This window comes from Corvus brachyrhynchos, unplaced genomic scaffold (assembly GCF_000691975.1).
Source record: "Corvus brachyrhynchos isolate BGI_N302 unplaced genomic scaffold, ASM69197v1 scaffold544, whole genome shotgun sequence".
Lineage (NCBI taxonomy): Eukaryota > Metazoa > Chordata > Aves > Passeriformes > Corvidae > Corvus > Corvus brachyrhynchos.
In genome coordinates, this window is record NW_008238325.1 from 3,472,179 (window position 1) to 3,481,962 (window position 9,784).

General features: G+C 46.5%; 1 long non-coding RNA gene across 5 annotated transcripts in view; it reads right to left on the reverse strand.

The window, feature by feature from the left end:
• LOC108446783 overlaps positions 1-9,777 on the reverse strand; it is a 47,598-nt gene extending 37,821 nt beyond the window's left edge. For 3 of the 5 annotated variants that reach the window (XR_001862083.1, XR_001862086.1, XR_001862082.1), the window contains exons 1-2: positions 4,466-9,777; positions 2,345-2,403 (exon numbers count right to left, since the gene is read on the reverse strand). This is a non-coding gene — a long non-coding RNA (uncharacterized LOC108446783). The remainder of the gene's footprint in view (positions 1-2,344; positions 2,404-4,465) is intronic. The other 2 variants (XR_001862085.1, XR_001862084.1) reach the window with 1 other exon arrangement.
• Between the last annotated feature and the right edge of the window lie 7 nt (positions 9,778-9,784).

Genomic DNA, 9,784 nt, shown 5'->3' on the forward strand with positions numbered 1-9,784 from the left:
TTAGCAAGTGGAACATGTGCCAGCCTGGGAGGAACATTGCCGTTGCACAGTGGAGACCCAGGGCTCCTCTCACTGCTTCCAACACCCTCTCTCTGTCAGCATGGCCCCATGGCAGGACAAGACGGTTTTGTGGCAGGGCAGGATGGCTCTGCTTCCAGGTGGAATGGCGGCACTGGGACTTTCTCCATACTGAGAGGTGAAACAACTCTACATCAGTTGGTGTAATGTATTTCTATACACTTCTATTACAGCCTGTACTGTCCAAAGACCAAAGTTGTTGCCAAGATGCAGATTCAAATTAACTCAAAGTAAAAATAAATATCAGCCACTACTTTACAATTCAAATTCATGTGAAGAAGCCAAACTCTGAATGCAAAATTAGATCAACCCAGATTCACAACTAGATCTTGTACATAAACAGACCAAGTTTGCTCAATCTTGGATTCGTGCCACGTTAAGCGTATTTTTAGTCTTGCCATGCTTATCCTAAGCCATGGACCCAGGGGTGCAATATATCTGATGTGCTACGATCACACGCATACCATGGTGTTTCCCTTGTATTTCTGCTCTCTCTCCCCACAAGTACAAGGGTGTTACAGATACAGTGTTTGGGCCTGCTTCAGGGCTTCACCTCACAGCTGTCTCCATGGTTTATAGCACTGCCAGGCTACAACTATTCCACCTGTATTTGTCATGCCAAGAGTCCATCTCAAATGGAAGCATTTGGACTTGTGAAAAACAAATCAGGTAGTTTTAAGAACAGGGAATAAGACAGTGCTTTAATTAGACAAACATTAACCACTGCAGCCTCAGCAGAGGGTTTGGCAGATGAGGAACCAGCAAGCCACAGAGGAACAAAACCCAGAGAGAAGTCCTGTGGAATGACTGTACTGCACACACAACGCAAACTCTGCCTTGAAGAATTATGTCAGAACAAGGTTAAATATTTCACTGAAACTAATACTTCCCATTTAATTTATTTTTATCAATCAATATGCATAATGTATGCTGGCATCCTTTATGTTTCAATTTTGCTTACAGTAATAAAACTAACTGCAAATCATCCTTGGCTGTATGTTATTTTTACATCCAAGAGCACCGAGTGATAGAAGCTTGGCAGGACAGATCTGACTGAGAGAGAGAAAAAGCATTGTACTTCCCAAACATAGCAGAACTAGCCTGATTTTAAAGCAGTAGGATGGAAATGATTCAGCCTACAGTTAAAATTAGAGGTATGGTGAGATTGAAACTGTAAGAGAAGTACTGAATTAAATGCATTTTTACTTGACTCAAACAAGCTTTTTTTTTATTAGTCCCTGGTAAATGAAATACTAGCAACTTTAAAAGTCTGTGAAACAGTCAAATCCGCAAGGTGTTTCATGGAGCAAGTGTCACCTGCCATCGTCACCACTGCAGGAAAGCCAGCAGCGACAGAACATGGGAGCTGCATGGGGCAGATGCCAGGGGTCTGGCTCCCCGTGACGCTCCGGTCAGTCATCCCCTGCCTCTAGTGCCGGCATGGGAGGACAAGGCAAGGCCGGGATAAAAAGAGAAGTGGCAGCACTGTGCCACACACGTGCCTGCTGGCAGTGGCACCTGGGGCTGCTGCCTTTGGAGCTGCCTTTGCAGCTGCCTCTGCCTGTGCCAGCCCGTTTACTGGAATGGCCATGGTGGTTTCCCCAAGGCCCCCTCTCCCTCCCAGGCACCAGGAAGCGGCCACAGCCCCAGCACCCACTCCCAGCTTAGCAGAGAGAGGCCGTGGGCAGCCACGGCCCCATGTCCCGCTCCTGGCAGCAGCAGCCACGGTGCGGCACCAGCGCTCGACAACCAAAGCCTTGCTCAAGTCAAACACTGACACCGCTTGCACAGCCATGAGGCACCTTGCTCAGAACCACCCAGACACCGTTTTCTGTATCTTCTGTTGCTCTGTTGTGCTCAAGAGACAGACACACAGTAGTTCTGGAGCCTCTTATAATGAATAATTACTGAACCTCACCCCAAATACATAAATATATATATATATATGTATATGTACATATTTTTAATAGACATAAAGAAATATAAAACCCACAAACATTTTGAATGCTAGATGAAAAAAGCATTAACTGGAAAAGTTCACTAAACCAAATAACCAAATCAAGATATTCCCATTCCCCTCCTCCCAGATGCACTATTTACAGCCATCAGGAATGTGTCACTGCTCAGCATTCCGACCCACTGCCTCCTCAGGCTTTTCCTTTCTCCAGCAGGAAATCCTCCAGCTGGCCCTGCTTTGTTCTGTAGCACATTTTAAATTCAGCTTCTTTGCATCAATTGAATGTAGGTGCGTGCAGGCATTTGGTACCTGCATGTGGGTGTTCCTCCTGGTGAGATTTCCTTACTTTCAAGCTCCTTAGAAGCAAACTAAAAGCAAAAAAAAAAAAAAAAAAAAAAAAAAAAAAAAAGTAATTCCTTCAGTGATTTTTCTGCCCTTCTGCAATATACACACACAAGAAATGTAGAAAACAACAGCCACTGAAAGACTCTGCATCTCCCAACTTGGATTGACCAAGTCCTGCCTAAGTTTATGTTGAAGGGTTTACTCAAATAAGTGTTGCAGATTTCTCCTTAACAGGAAAATTTTTTATTTCCCCGAGCCTTTATGCTTAGAAGCAGAATTATTTGCAAGCTGGTGTCATATAACACCATGGGCCAAATGTTACCTTGGACATCGATTCTGTGGAAAGTTAAGCAAATGCATATTGGGTCTCTCTCAAGTTCTCTTGAGGAAGCGCCATGCCCATGATGGGCACTGCGCTTTCAGGGGTGAGGGGCTTGATTCCTAGGGCAGGGCACCTCAGGTTCTGTTCCAGGGACAGAAAGGAGGCACAGATTATGGGTGAGCAGGAAAAGGAAACCCTCAGTTTGGCTGTGGGTAGGGCTTGAGTGTGTGAATCACTCCTGTTTCAGAAGCAGTACCCTTAGCCTGGGGCTAAAACAAGCAAAATAGGGAGTAAGGTAAGACACTTGCTAGGCAGAACATCCTTAGTTGGGTTTTGTTTGGTTTGGTTTGTTTGTTGTGGGTTTTTTGATGCTTGACAGCTATTACCACTAAAAAGCAGAACCTGTGACAATACTGAGAATACAATTGCTTTGCCCTAAGACCATGAGCAGCATTTTCACCCAACAAGAATAGACGTGTTGGGTTGTTTTAATTCCTGGTATAGTTGGGCATGTCTTATCTCTGGCTCAAAAAAATGGAAATGCATAATGAAGGCAGCCAGTTGTCTTGTAGGTAACCGAACACAATTCCCACCCGAGGATAGGATTGTTGGCAAGATGTGGTATCAGTACAGGGAAACTCAGTACTGCCAGCTGAATAGATCTGTCAAATTTCTTTCTGCAAAATGTTATGTCTACAACTACTAGAAATAGCACAGCTGAGTGATAAAACTTTAAAAAGTGTGAAAAAATATTTGCTTTATTTTCAAGTCTGCTTGCCATGTGAACTTGACAGCATTTTGTTTTCTCAAAGTCATCTATCGTGCACAAGAACATGAAACTTTTCACTTTACAGCACTTTTTCTCCCCCTACACCTGTGTTCTCATAAACAGCAGTAGTGCTTAAACAGATTCTGCAGCAGCTTGTACAGGATTGAGAAGGCAGGCTTGTTGGACACTTTCATCTAAAAAAAATAGGAATAAAATAACCTTATATAAGAATATTGCCCTTAAAAGACTAAAATGCTCTTTAATGTCTGCTGGATGAGGCCTGGCCCTACAAAAACTGAAAGAATTTCACATTGCCAGAACCTTCCTTCCATGAATAGGCACTGATTTCGTGTACTAGCATCAGGTCTTAGACAACACTATTTTTAACTATATGAAGAACAAGCATGTCTAAAACACCTTAACCCTCCAGCTGAGGCTACATATACTTTAAAGCCATTCTAATATATGCATAAGTAATGTGTATATTACTCAGCAAATGGTAAACAGCGAATGTTGAAGTAACCCTCATGTCACTAATTTTATTACCATACCAAAATATGCTACTGTAAATTAACTAGTACATTATGGAGTGTCATAAATAATTAAAACTAAAACTATAACTGGCAAAATGAATGAAGCAAGAACATTCTGTAACCCAGTGTTCCTCCTACCTGACTTCATAATTTTCTAATTTGAGTAAAACACTAAATCTACTTCTGTCTGAGCACAAAAAGGATTTTGTTCGTATCATTTACTAATTTGAAAAATTAGTTCTTGGTTGGAAAGAAATTGAAACACGTTAAAACCTCCACATAAGCCATTCTGTGATAGAACATCTATCTACATGCCACACAACACAAACTGCTCCTTTGTCATCCTTCCCACGTCCCGAGGTAAAACCAAAGGGAGCACATCACAGCAAGTGAGAACCACCCAGGACAAAGCTCTGCTGCCAATGGTGGGACATCAAGCCCTAAGAAGGAATGCATCCTACCTGGTCTCAGAGGATATGGGAAGGAGATGGGCTTCTCCAGTCACCCCAGCTGACACAACTTGATGCTTGAGGAGGTGAGCAGGAACTCTCTTGTCTTCCAGCAGCTAAGCTCTCCCACAGCAACACCTGCTGTACAGCACCATGGGCAAGGATGACTGCTGCGTGCAGGGCAGAGGCAGGAGAAATAGGTTCTGCTTTGGCACATGAAGTTAGAGCACTTCAGCTTTTGACATCTACAGGTGAGAAGAGACAGGTGAACAGCACAGGAGTGACATCACTGTATCTTTTACAAGGATTTTTAAAGCAGACCAAAGGTGCTTTTATGCAAGTTGGTAGAACTTGCTGCTCCATTACTTCAATACTTCAATCAATAGGAAGTGTCAAATTGTTTTTGCAGAAGTTTTCTATTGTTCAGTATTGTTTTGCTTTTTAATTTTCATTTTCCGGTTTCACTGCAATAACAAGTCTCTTTCTTTAGACAGACATAAAAGAGGATGACAGACAACGTCTGCTGCTTCATTGTCTCCAGGTGGATTTCATATTCTGTTCCTTTACTCCTCTCAGCTTTCTGCTCTGTCTTCTCTGAAGTACCACAGAGCCTTCCACCTGCCTATTTTTTTTAATTTTTAATTTGTTGGTGTTTATTTACTGGACAAAAAGCTATATCAATTATCTGTTTATGCTGCCTGAGCTTGCCCTGACTTTCATTGGAACAGATGGAACCATCCCTACCAACATGCTGGGGCCAGACCTTGTGTGGCATCCTGACCATGCAGCCCCATACCCCTCCAGAGCGGTGTGAAGAATGCTGAGGGGTGATGGCCCCAGGATGAACTCTCAGGGAGAAATCCCTATGTGGATAGAGCTCTGACCTTGTTTCTGTAGCCTCCAAGAAAGGGGTTCCTACAACTCTGAAGCCCACCACGGTACAGAAGGATCCCTAGTGGCAGTGGCTTGGGCGGGTCTCTGGGCAGTCCTGGGCTGCTGGTTGGCTGCTGCACCCATTGCCCCACCAGTGGGAAAGGGGAGACGCAGAAGGGAAAAGCTTCATCTCTCCACATAAGCCTGACTTGTGCAGTTACACTGCAGCAGATGGAAGTCTTTGGAGACAACAATCCCCCTGCTCCACAGGGTAAGGTAGTTCCTCCTGGCACAGCAGGGGCAGGCACAGCAGTGAGAACAGCCCAGGGGAGAAGCTTATTTAGAACTGCCCTCTGACAGTAGTAAAAAGGATCCTCCACCCATCTGTCCTGCCCACCCCGGCTATGGCACCCTCCCTGGGAGGCTGAGCAGGGGACCCACAACTTGTTCCTGGTACAGACAGCCCACAGGCCACCCCAGGGAGTCTCGGGACCATGTGAGGAGCTTTGTCAGGCACTGGGAGATGCTGGAGAGAATGGGATGCTCCTGCAGGGAAGCACTTCCCCAGGAGATCTTGAGTTCTGGACAAAATCATGTAGCTGAGATTGTAATACCACCCTGCCATGGAAAAGGACACCAGGGGGTTGCATTGGGTATAAGCAAGGACAGTTTCTAGTTCTCACTTTTTTATAATAATGACGGATTAATCCTGTTCTTGCTAATCTGCCAGGACAGAACAGCTGACATAGGACTCCTCCAAGCTGCAACGGGTGTTCCCAGCTGCAGGAGCCAGCAGTTGTTAAGCACACAGTTAACTCCCACAGACCAACTATTTCCTTCTTTTTTTTTAATAACCGTTTCTTTGGGCAAGTGTCTCCTGGTATTTTAAAAATTCATTTTAATCAATTTAAAATTAATAACAGACCAGCAAAATCCTTAGGGTCTGAGAGCTCCAATCTCTGCCACTCTGGAAGTGATGAGTCAGCCACAGCGTGGTGGCCATGGAGCAGCTGAGGGCTGCCCATGAGAGCTGCACACGCTGAATTAGGTCACTTGGTTTGCTATTCATGGAGCGGTGGCTGTCCCTGCCATTCTGAGGAGAGCTGCTGCACTCCAAGGGTACTACCACAGCACTTCGCTGCTGCTGCTGCTGCCATGGCTCTGTGCTGTGTACTCACCAGGTGGGAGCACCACGACGGAGCCTCTCCAAGAGGAGGGAAAGGACAGCAGCTGCAGGACACAGTACACAGAGTCCTGTCCTGCTCCCACACTGCTGCATGGTGTCTCCTCAGGCTCCTGCCCTGGTCACTAACCCATGCTCTGCTCAGGACAGGACCAGGAGCCAGCAGTTCCCAGAGCCAGACTTCTGGCTTCAGCCTCTACCCAAACCATGGCTCACACCCAGGCCCAGCACCACTCGCTTCCCAAGGGAACACATGCTCCCTGAATACTGGAGCAGACCTGCTGTGCTCCCTAATCACCTGGGTCTAATAGCAATGCCATGGTCCCAACAGGCAGCTCCTATGGCAGCTCCCCAGGGGGATTAAACCTGAGTTGCTGCTTTGTACACTGATGTGGCACACGAAGAATAGCAGTTCCCACCTTGTGTGCCCACAGCATGCGAGTCATGTCAGTGGGTAACCTGTGTGTCTGCAGATCACCATGGTGCTGGGATGCCAAGCAGTGCCAGCCTGGGCAGCAATGGGAGGCTGCGTCTGTGGCTTGTGGGCAGAAAGAAATACGCTGCTCCAATCCCCACACCTAGTGGCATGGGATGAGGGGAGGCTGAGGAGTCCTTAGAATGCTCTTGTGGAATGGAAGTTCCTGGTCTGCTGCAGGGGAGCAGGAGCAGGACCATCAGAAGGACAGAAGCCCCTGTGGCCCACAACATCCCTGAGCTCAGTCCTCTGCTTGCTGACAAGGTTTGGGCTCCCCAGCAGACCCCTTCCTGGGTGCCCCGAGGAAGGGCACCAGGACCCCTGGCTCCAAGAGCTGTCATGAAAGCACATGGTGTGACTGCTGCTCTTCTGGCTGGGGGGAACAGACAGAAAGGCTGTGTGCAGCCCTCCTGGGCACAGCCAGGCTCTGCTGGAAACAGGAAGGCTGCTCATCAGCTGGCAGCTACCCTGAAACAGAGGTCTGGATCGCCACCAGCCTATAGCACTTATTTGAATATATTTGAGAGCCAGCAGCACCACCTCTGCCTCTGCCCAGCTCCGTTCTGGTGTGGGAAGAAATGACCAGGTAGGAAATCAAAGACATTAGCTTGGCATCCCTTGCCCCGGCAGCTGCCCAAATGCTCTGCTTGCACTGCTCTGTTTCGTTCCTGGGTGTGGTTTGCCTGATGCCAGTTATTCCTCCCCGGTCCGAGACTCGGACACAGAGAGGGTGTCCCCTAGGTGACAGGGGAACAGGCAGGTCTTGGCTGGGCTGTATGGTGGGGGCAGAACACGGAGAACTGCTTGCACTCTCCCAGAAGCAGTTTCACTTCCCATACAAGCAGTGGCTTCAACTAACAAGATGCTCTTTGGCTAGAGCTTGTAAAAGGACCTTATCCATATTAAAAAAAGAAAGAAAGATCTTCTGTCTAAAACTTGTTCTTTACTAACAAGAGGTTTGGACTAAATCCATTTAAGAGAAAATTTTACAAGGGCCTTATGCTGAAATTATTCAGTAGAAAGAACTGAAAAGAGTACAGGGCACTTTCGAGGGGCTTACCCCAAAAGCAAGTGGTTGGTTTGTTTTTGTTTTAAGAAAACCAAACACCTCTTTCTTTTGGCATTAACATAACAGAGCAGTAAAGATTTATCAGTAGCACTGCATTAGCCTCCTCTAAACACACTGAACAACTGCTCCCTTAACTGGATCAGTTGCTGGAGCAATTGTTAGTCACCAGTATCAGATTTGAAAGCAGAAACGAATTCCTCACTAATGGCCTGAAGGACAAAGGATCTTCTCTGTTACAAGGACTTGTACCTGTACAGTGCCAGGTGCTTGGACTGTAGTCCCAGTGTGCTGACACACGTGTCCACACAGACAGCCTGTTGCTCCTTCAGGACAGGTAACACTTCCGTGGCAATAATGTTACTCTATGAATCACTACTTTTTCACTTGCAACAAGTAAAAGAACCCATGTCCTACAGTCAAGGTAATCACAGCAACATGGAGCTCTTCTAGGTGGAAACAGAACAGCTGCTCAGCATCAGCATTGTTACGTACGACTCAGATGCTCTGCTGTATTTGGAACATATTGCAATAGCAGGCAGGTGGTTCTGCTGTGTGGTCTGTGAAAAATCGCACAGAAAGCAATATAGGGAAAATGTTGTAATTATTAAAATGGGTTTGTTTTGATACCAGCAGAACAAAAGCCTGCCTGAGTAAACCAGTTTTTAGCTTGTTATCTTTACAAGCGGCCCTTAAGGAATAAAATTGCTGCTGCTCTCCTGTGCCTCTGCCCTGAATTTGGCAATATTCATGTGGGAGCAGGTAAAACCAGCCAGAGGCACCAGGACCCTCAGGAGGCCAGTGGAGACAGAATTCACCAGCTCCTGTCCCACACTACTCAGCCAAGAAAACCCAAACGGGACCCCCCAGCAAGTGTCTGAAGCCTGATGAGATGATTGCTACTGCCACTCAGTACACAGCCAAACACACCTAATTTGGCCAGGAAAACAGGAAAAGCAGCCACATTCTTCTGCTAAGGAGAGGAAGCCCTGATCCAGTGACCTTCACCAACTGAGAGCTGGTTCCCTGCAAAAGGCTGGGTTGGAAGTTATGCACAGCACAGGCCTTCCATCCTCCTGGCAGGTATTCTCATGCCAGTCATGCTGGAACTAGCTCAAGCACAAGTGTTTTATGACCTGGGAAGACAAAGAAAAGAGCCATCAGAGGTGGCAGAACCAGGCTCACTGGAGTCCAATTCCTGCTCCGGCAAATGTCCTCTTCCTCACAACAGCCTTCAGAAGGGTCCGGTCACTTCAGAGACTTGGAGCTCCAGCATTCCTTGTTTACCAGCTGCCTGAATTCCCAAGTGGCTGTGTTTCTGCAACTACAGTCTCCAGAGATCCAGGAAAAGATCTTCTGAACACCATGGGAAGCACATCTGTCCTGCTGCTGCAGGGCAGTCCAGTGCCCATGTTCTGCCTCAGCCTCTCATATTCAAGGAGTGGTTTTGTCTCTGCCAGAGGGGTGCAACGTGACAAAATGCCTGCTCACCTATTAATATGCAGCTGTGATAGAGACAAAAGATTTTGGCTCACACCCTCATTTGCTCACTGAAGAGAAATCAAAATGAACCAAAATGATTGAACATTTTGTAAATTAATAAATATTGAAACTCAACTTCCCTGGAAGGTTACAGAGTGACAGATGTAGTGCAATGGCAAATGATGGAATAGGTCTGTGAAGTTTAGGTGTGAGATTTCGAAAGACCTTCCTCTAATGTCCCAGACCAAGCAA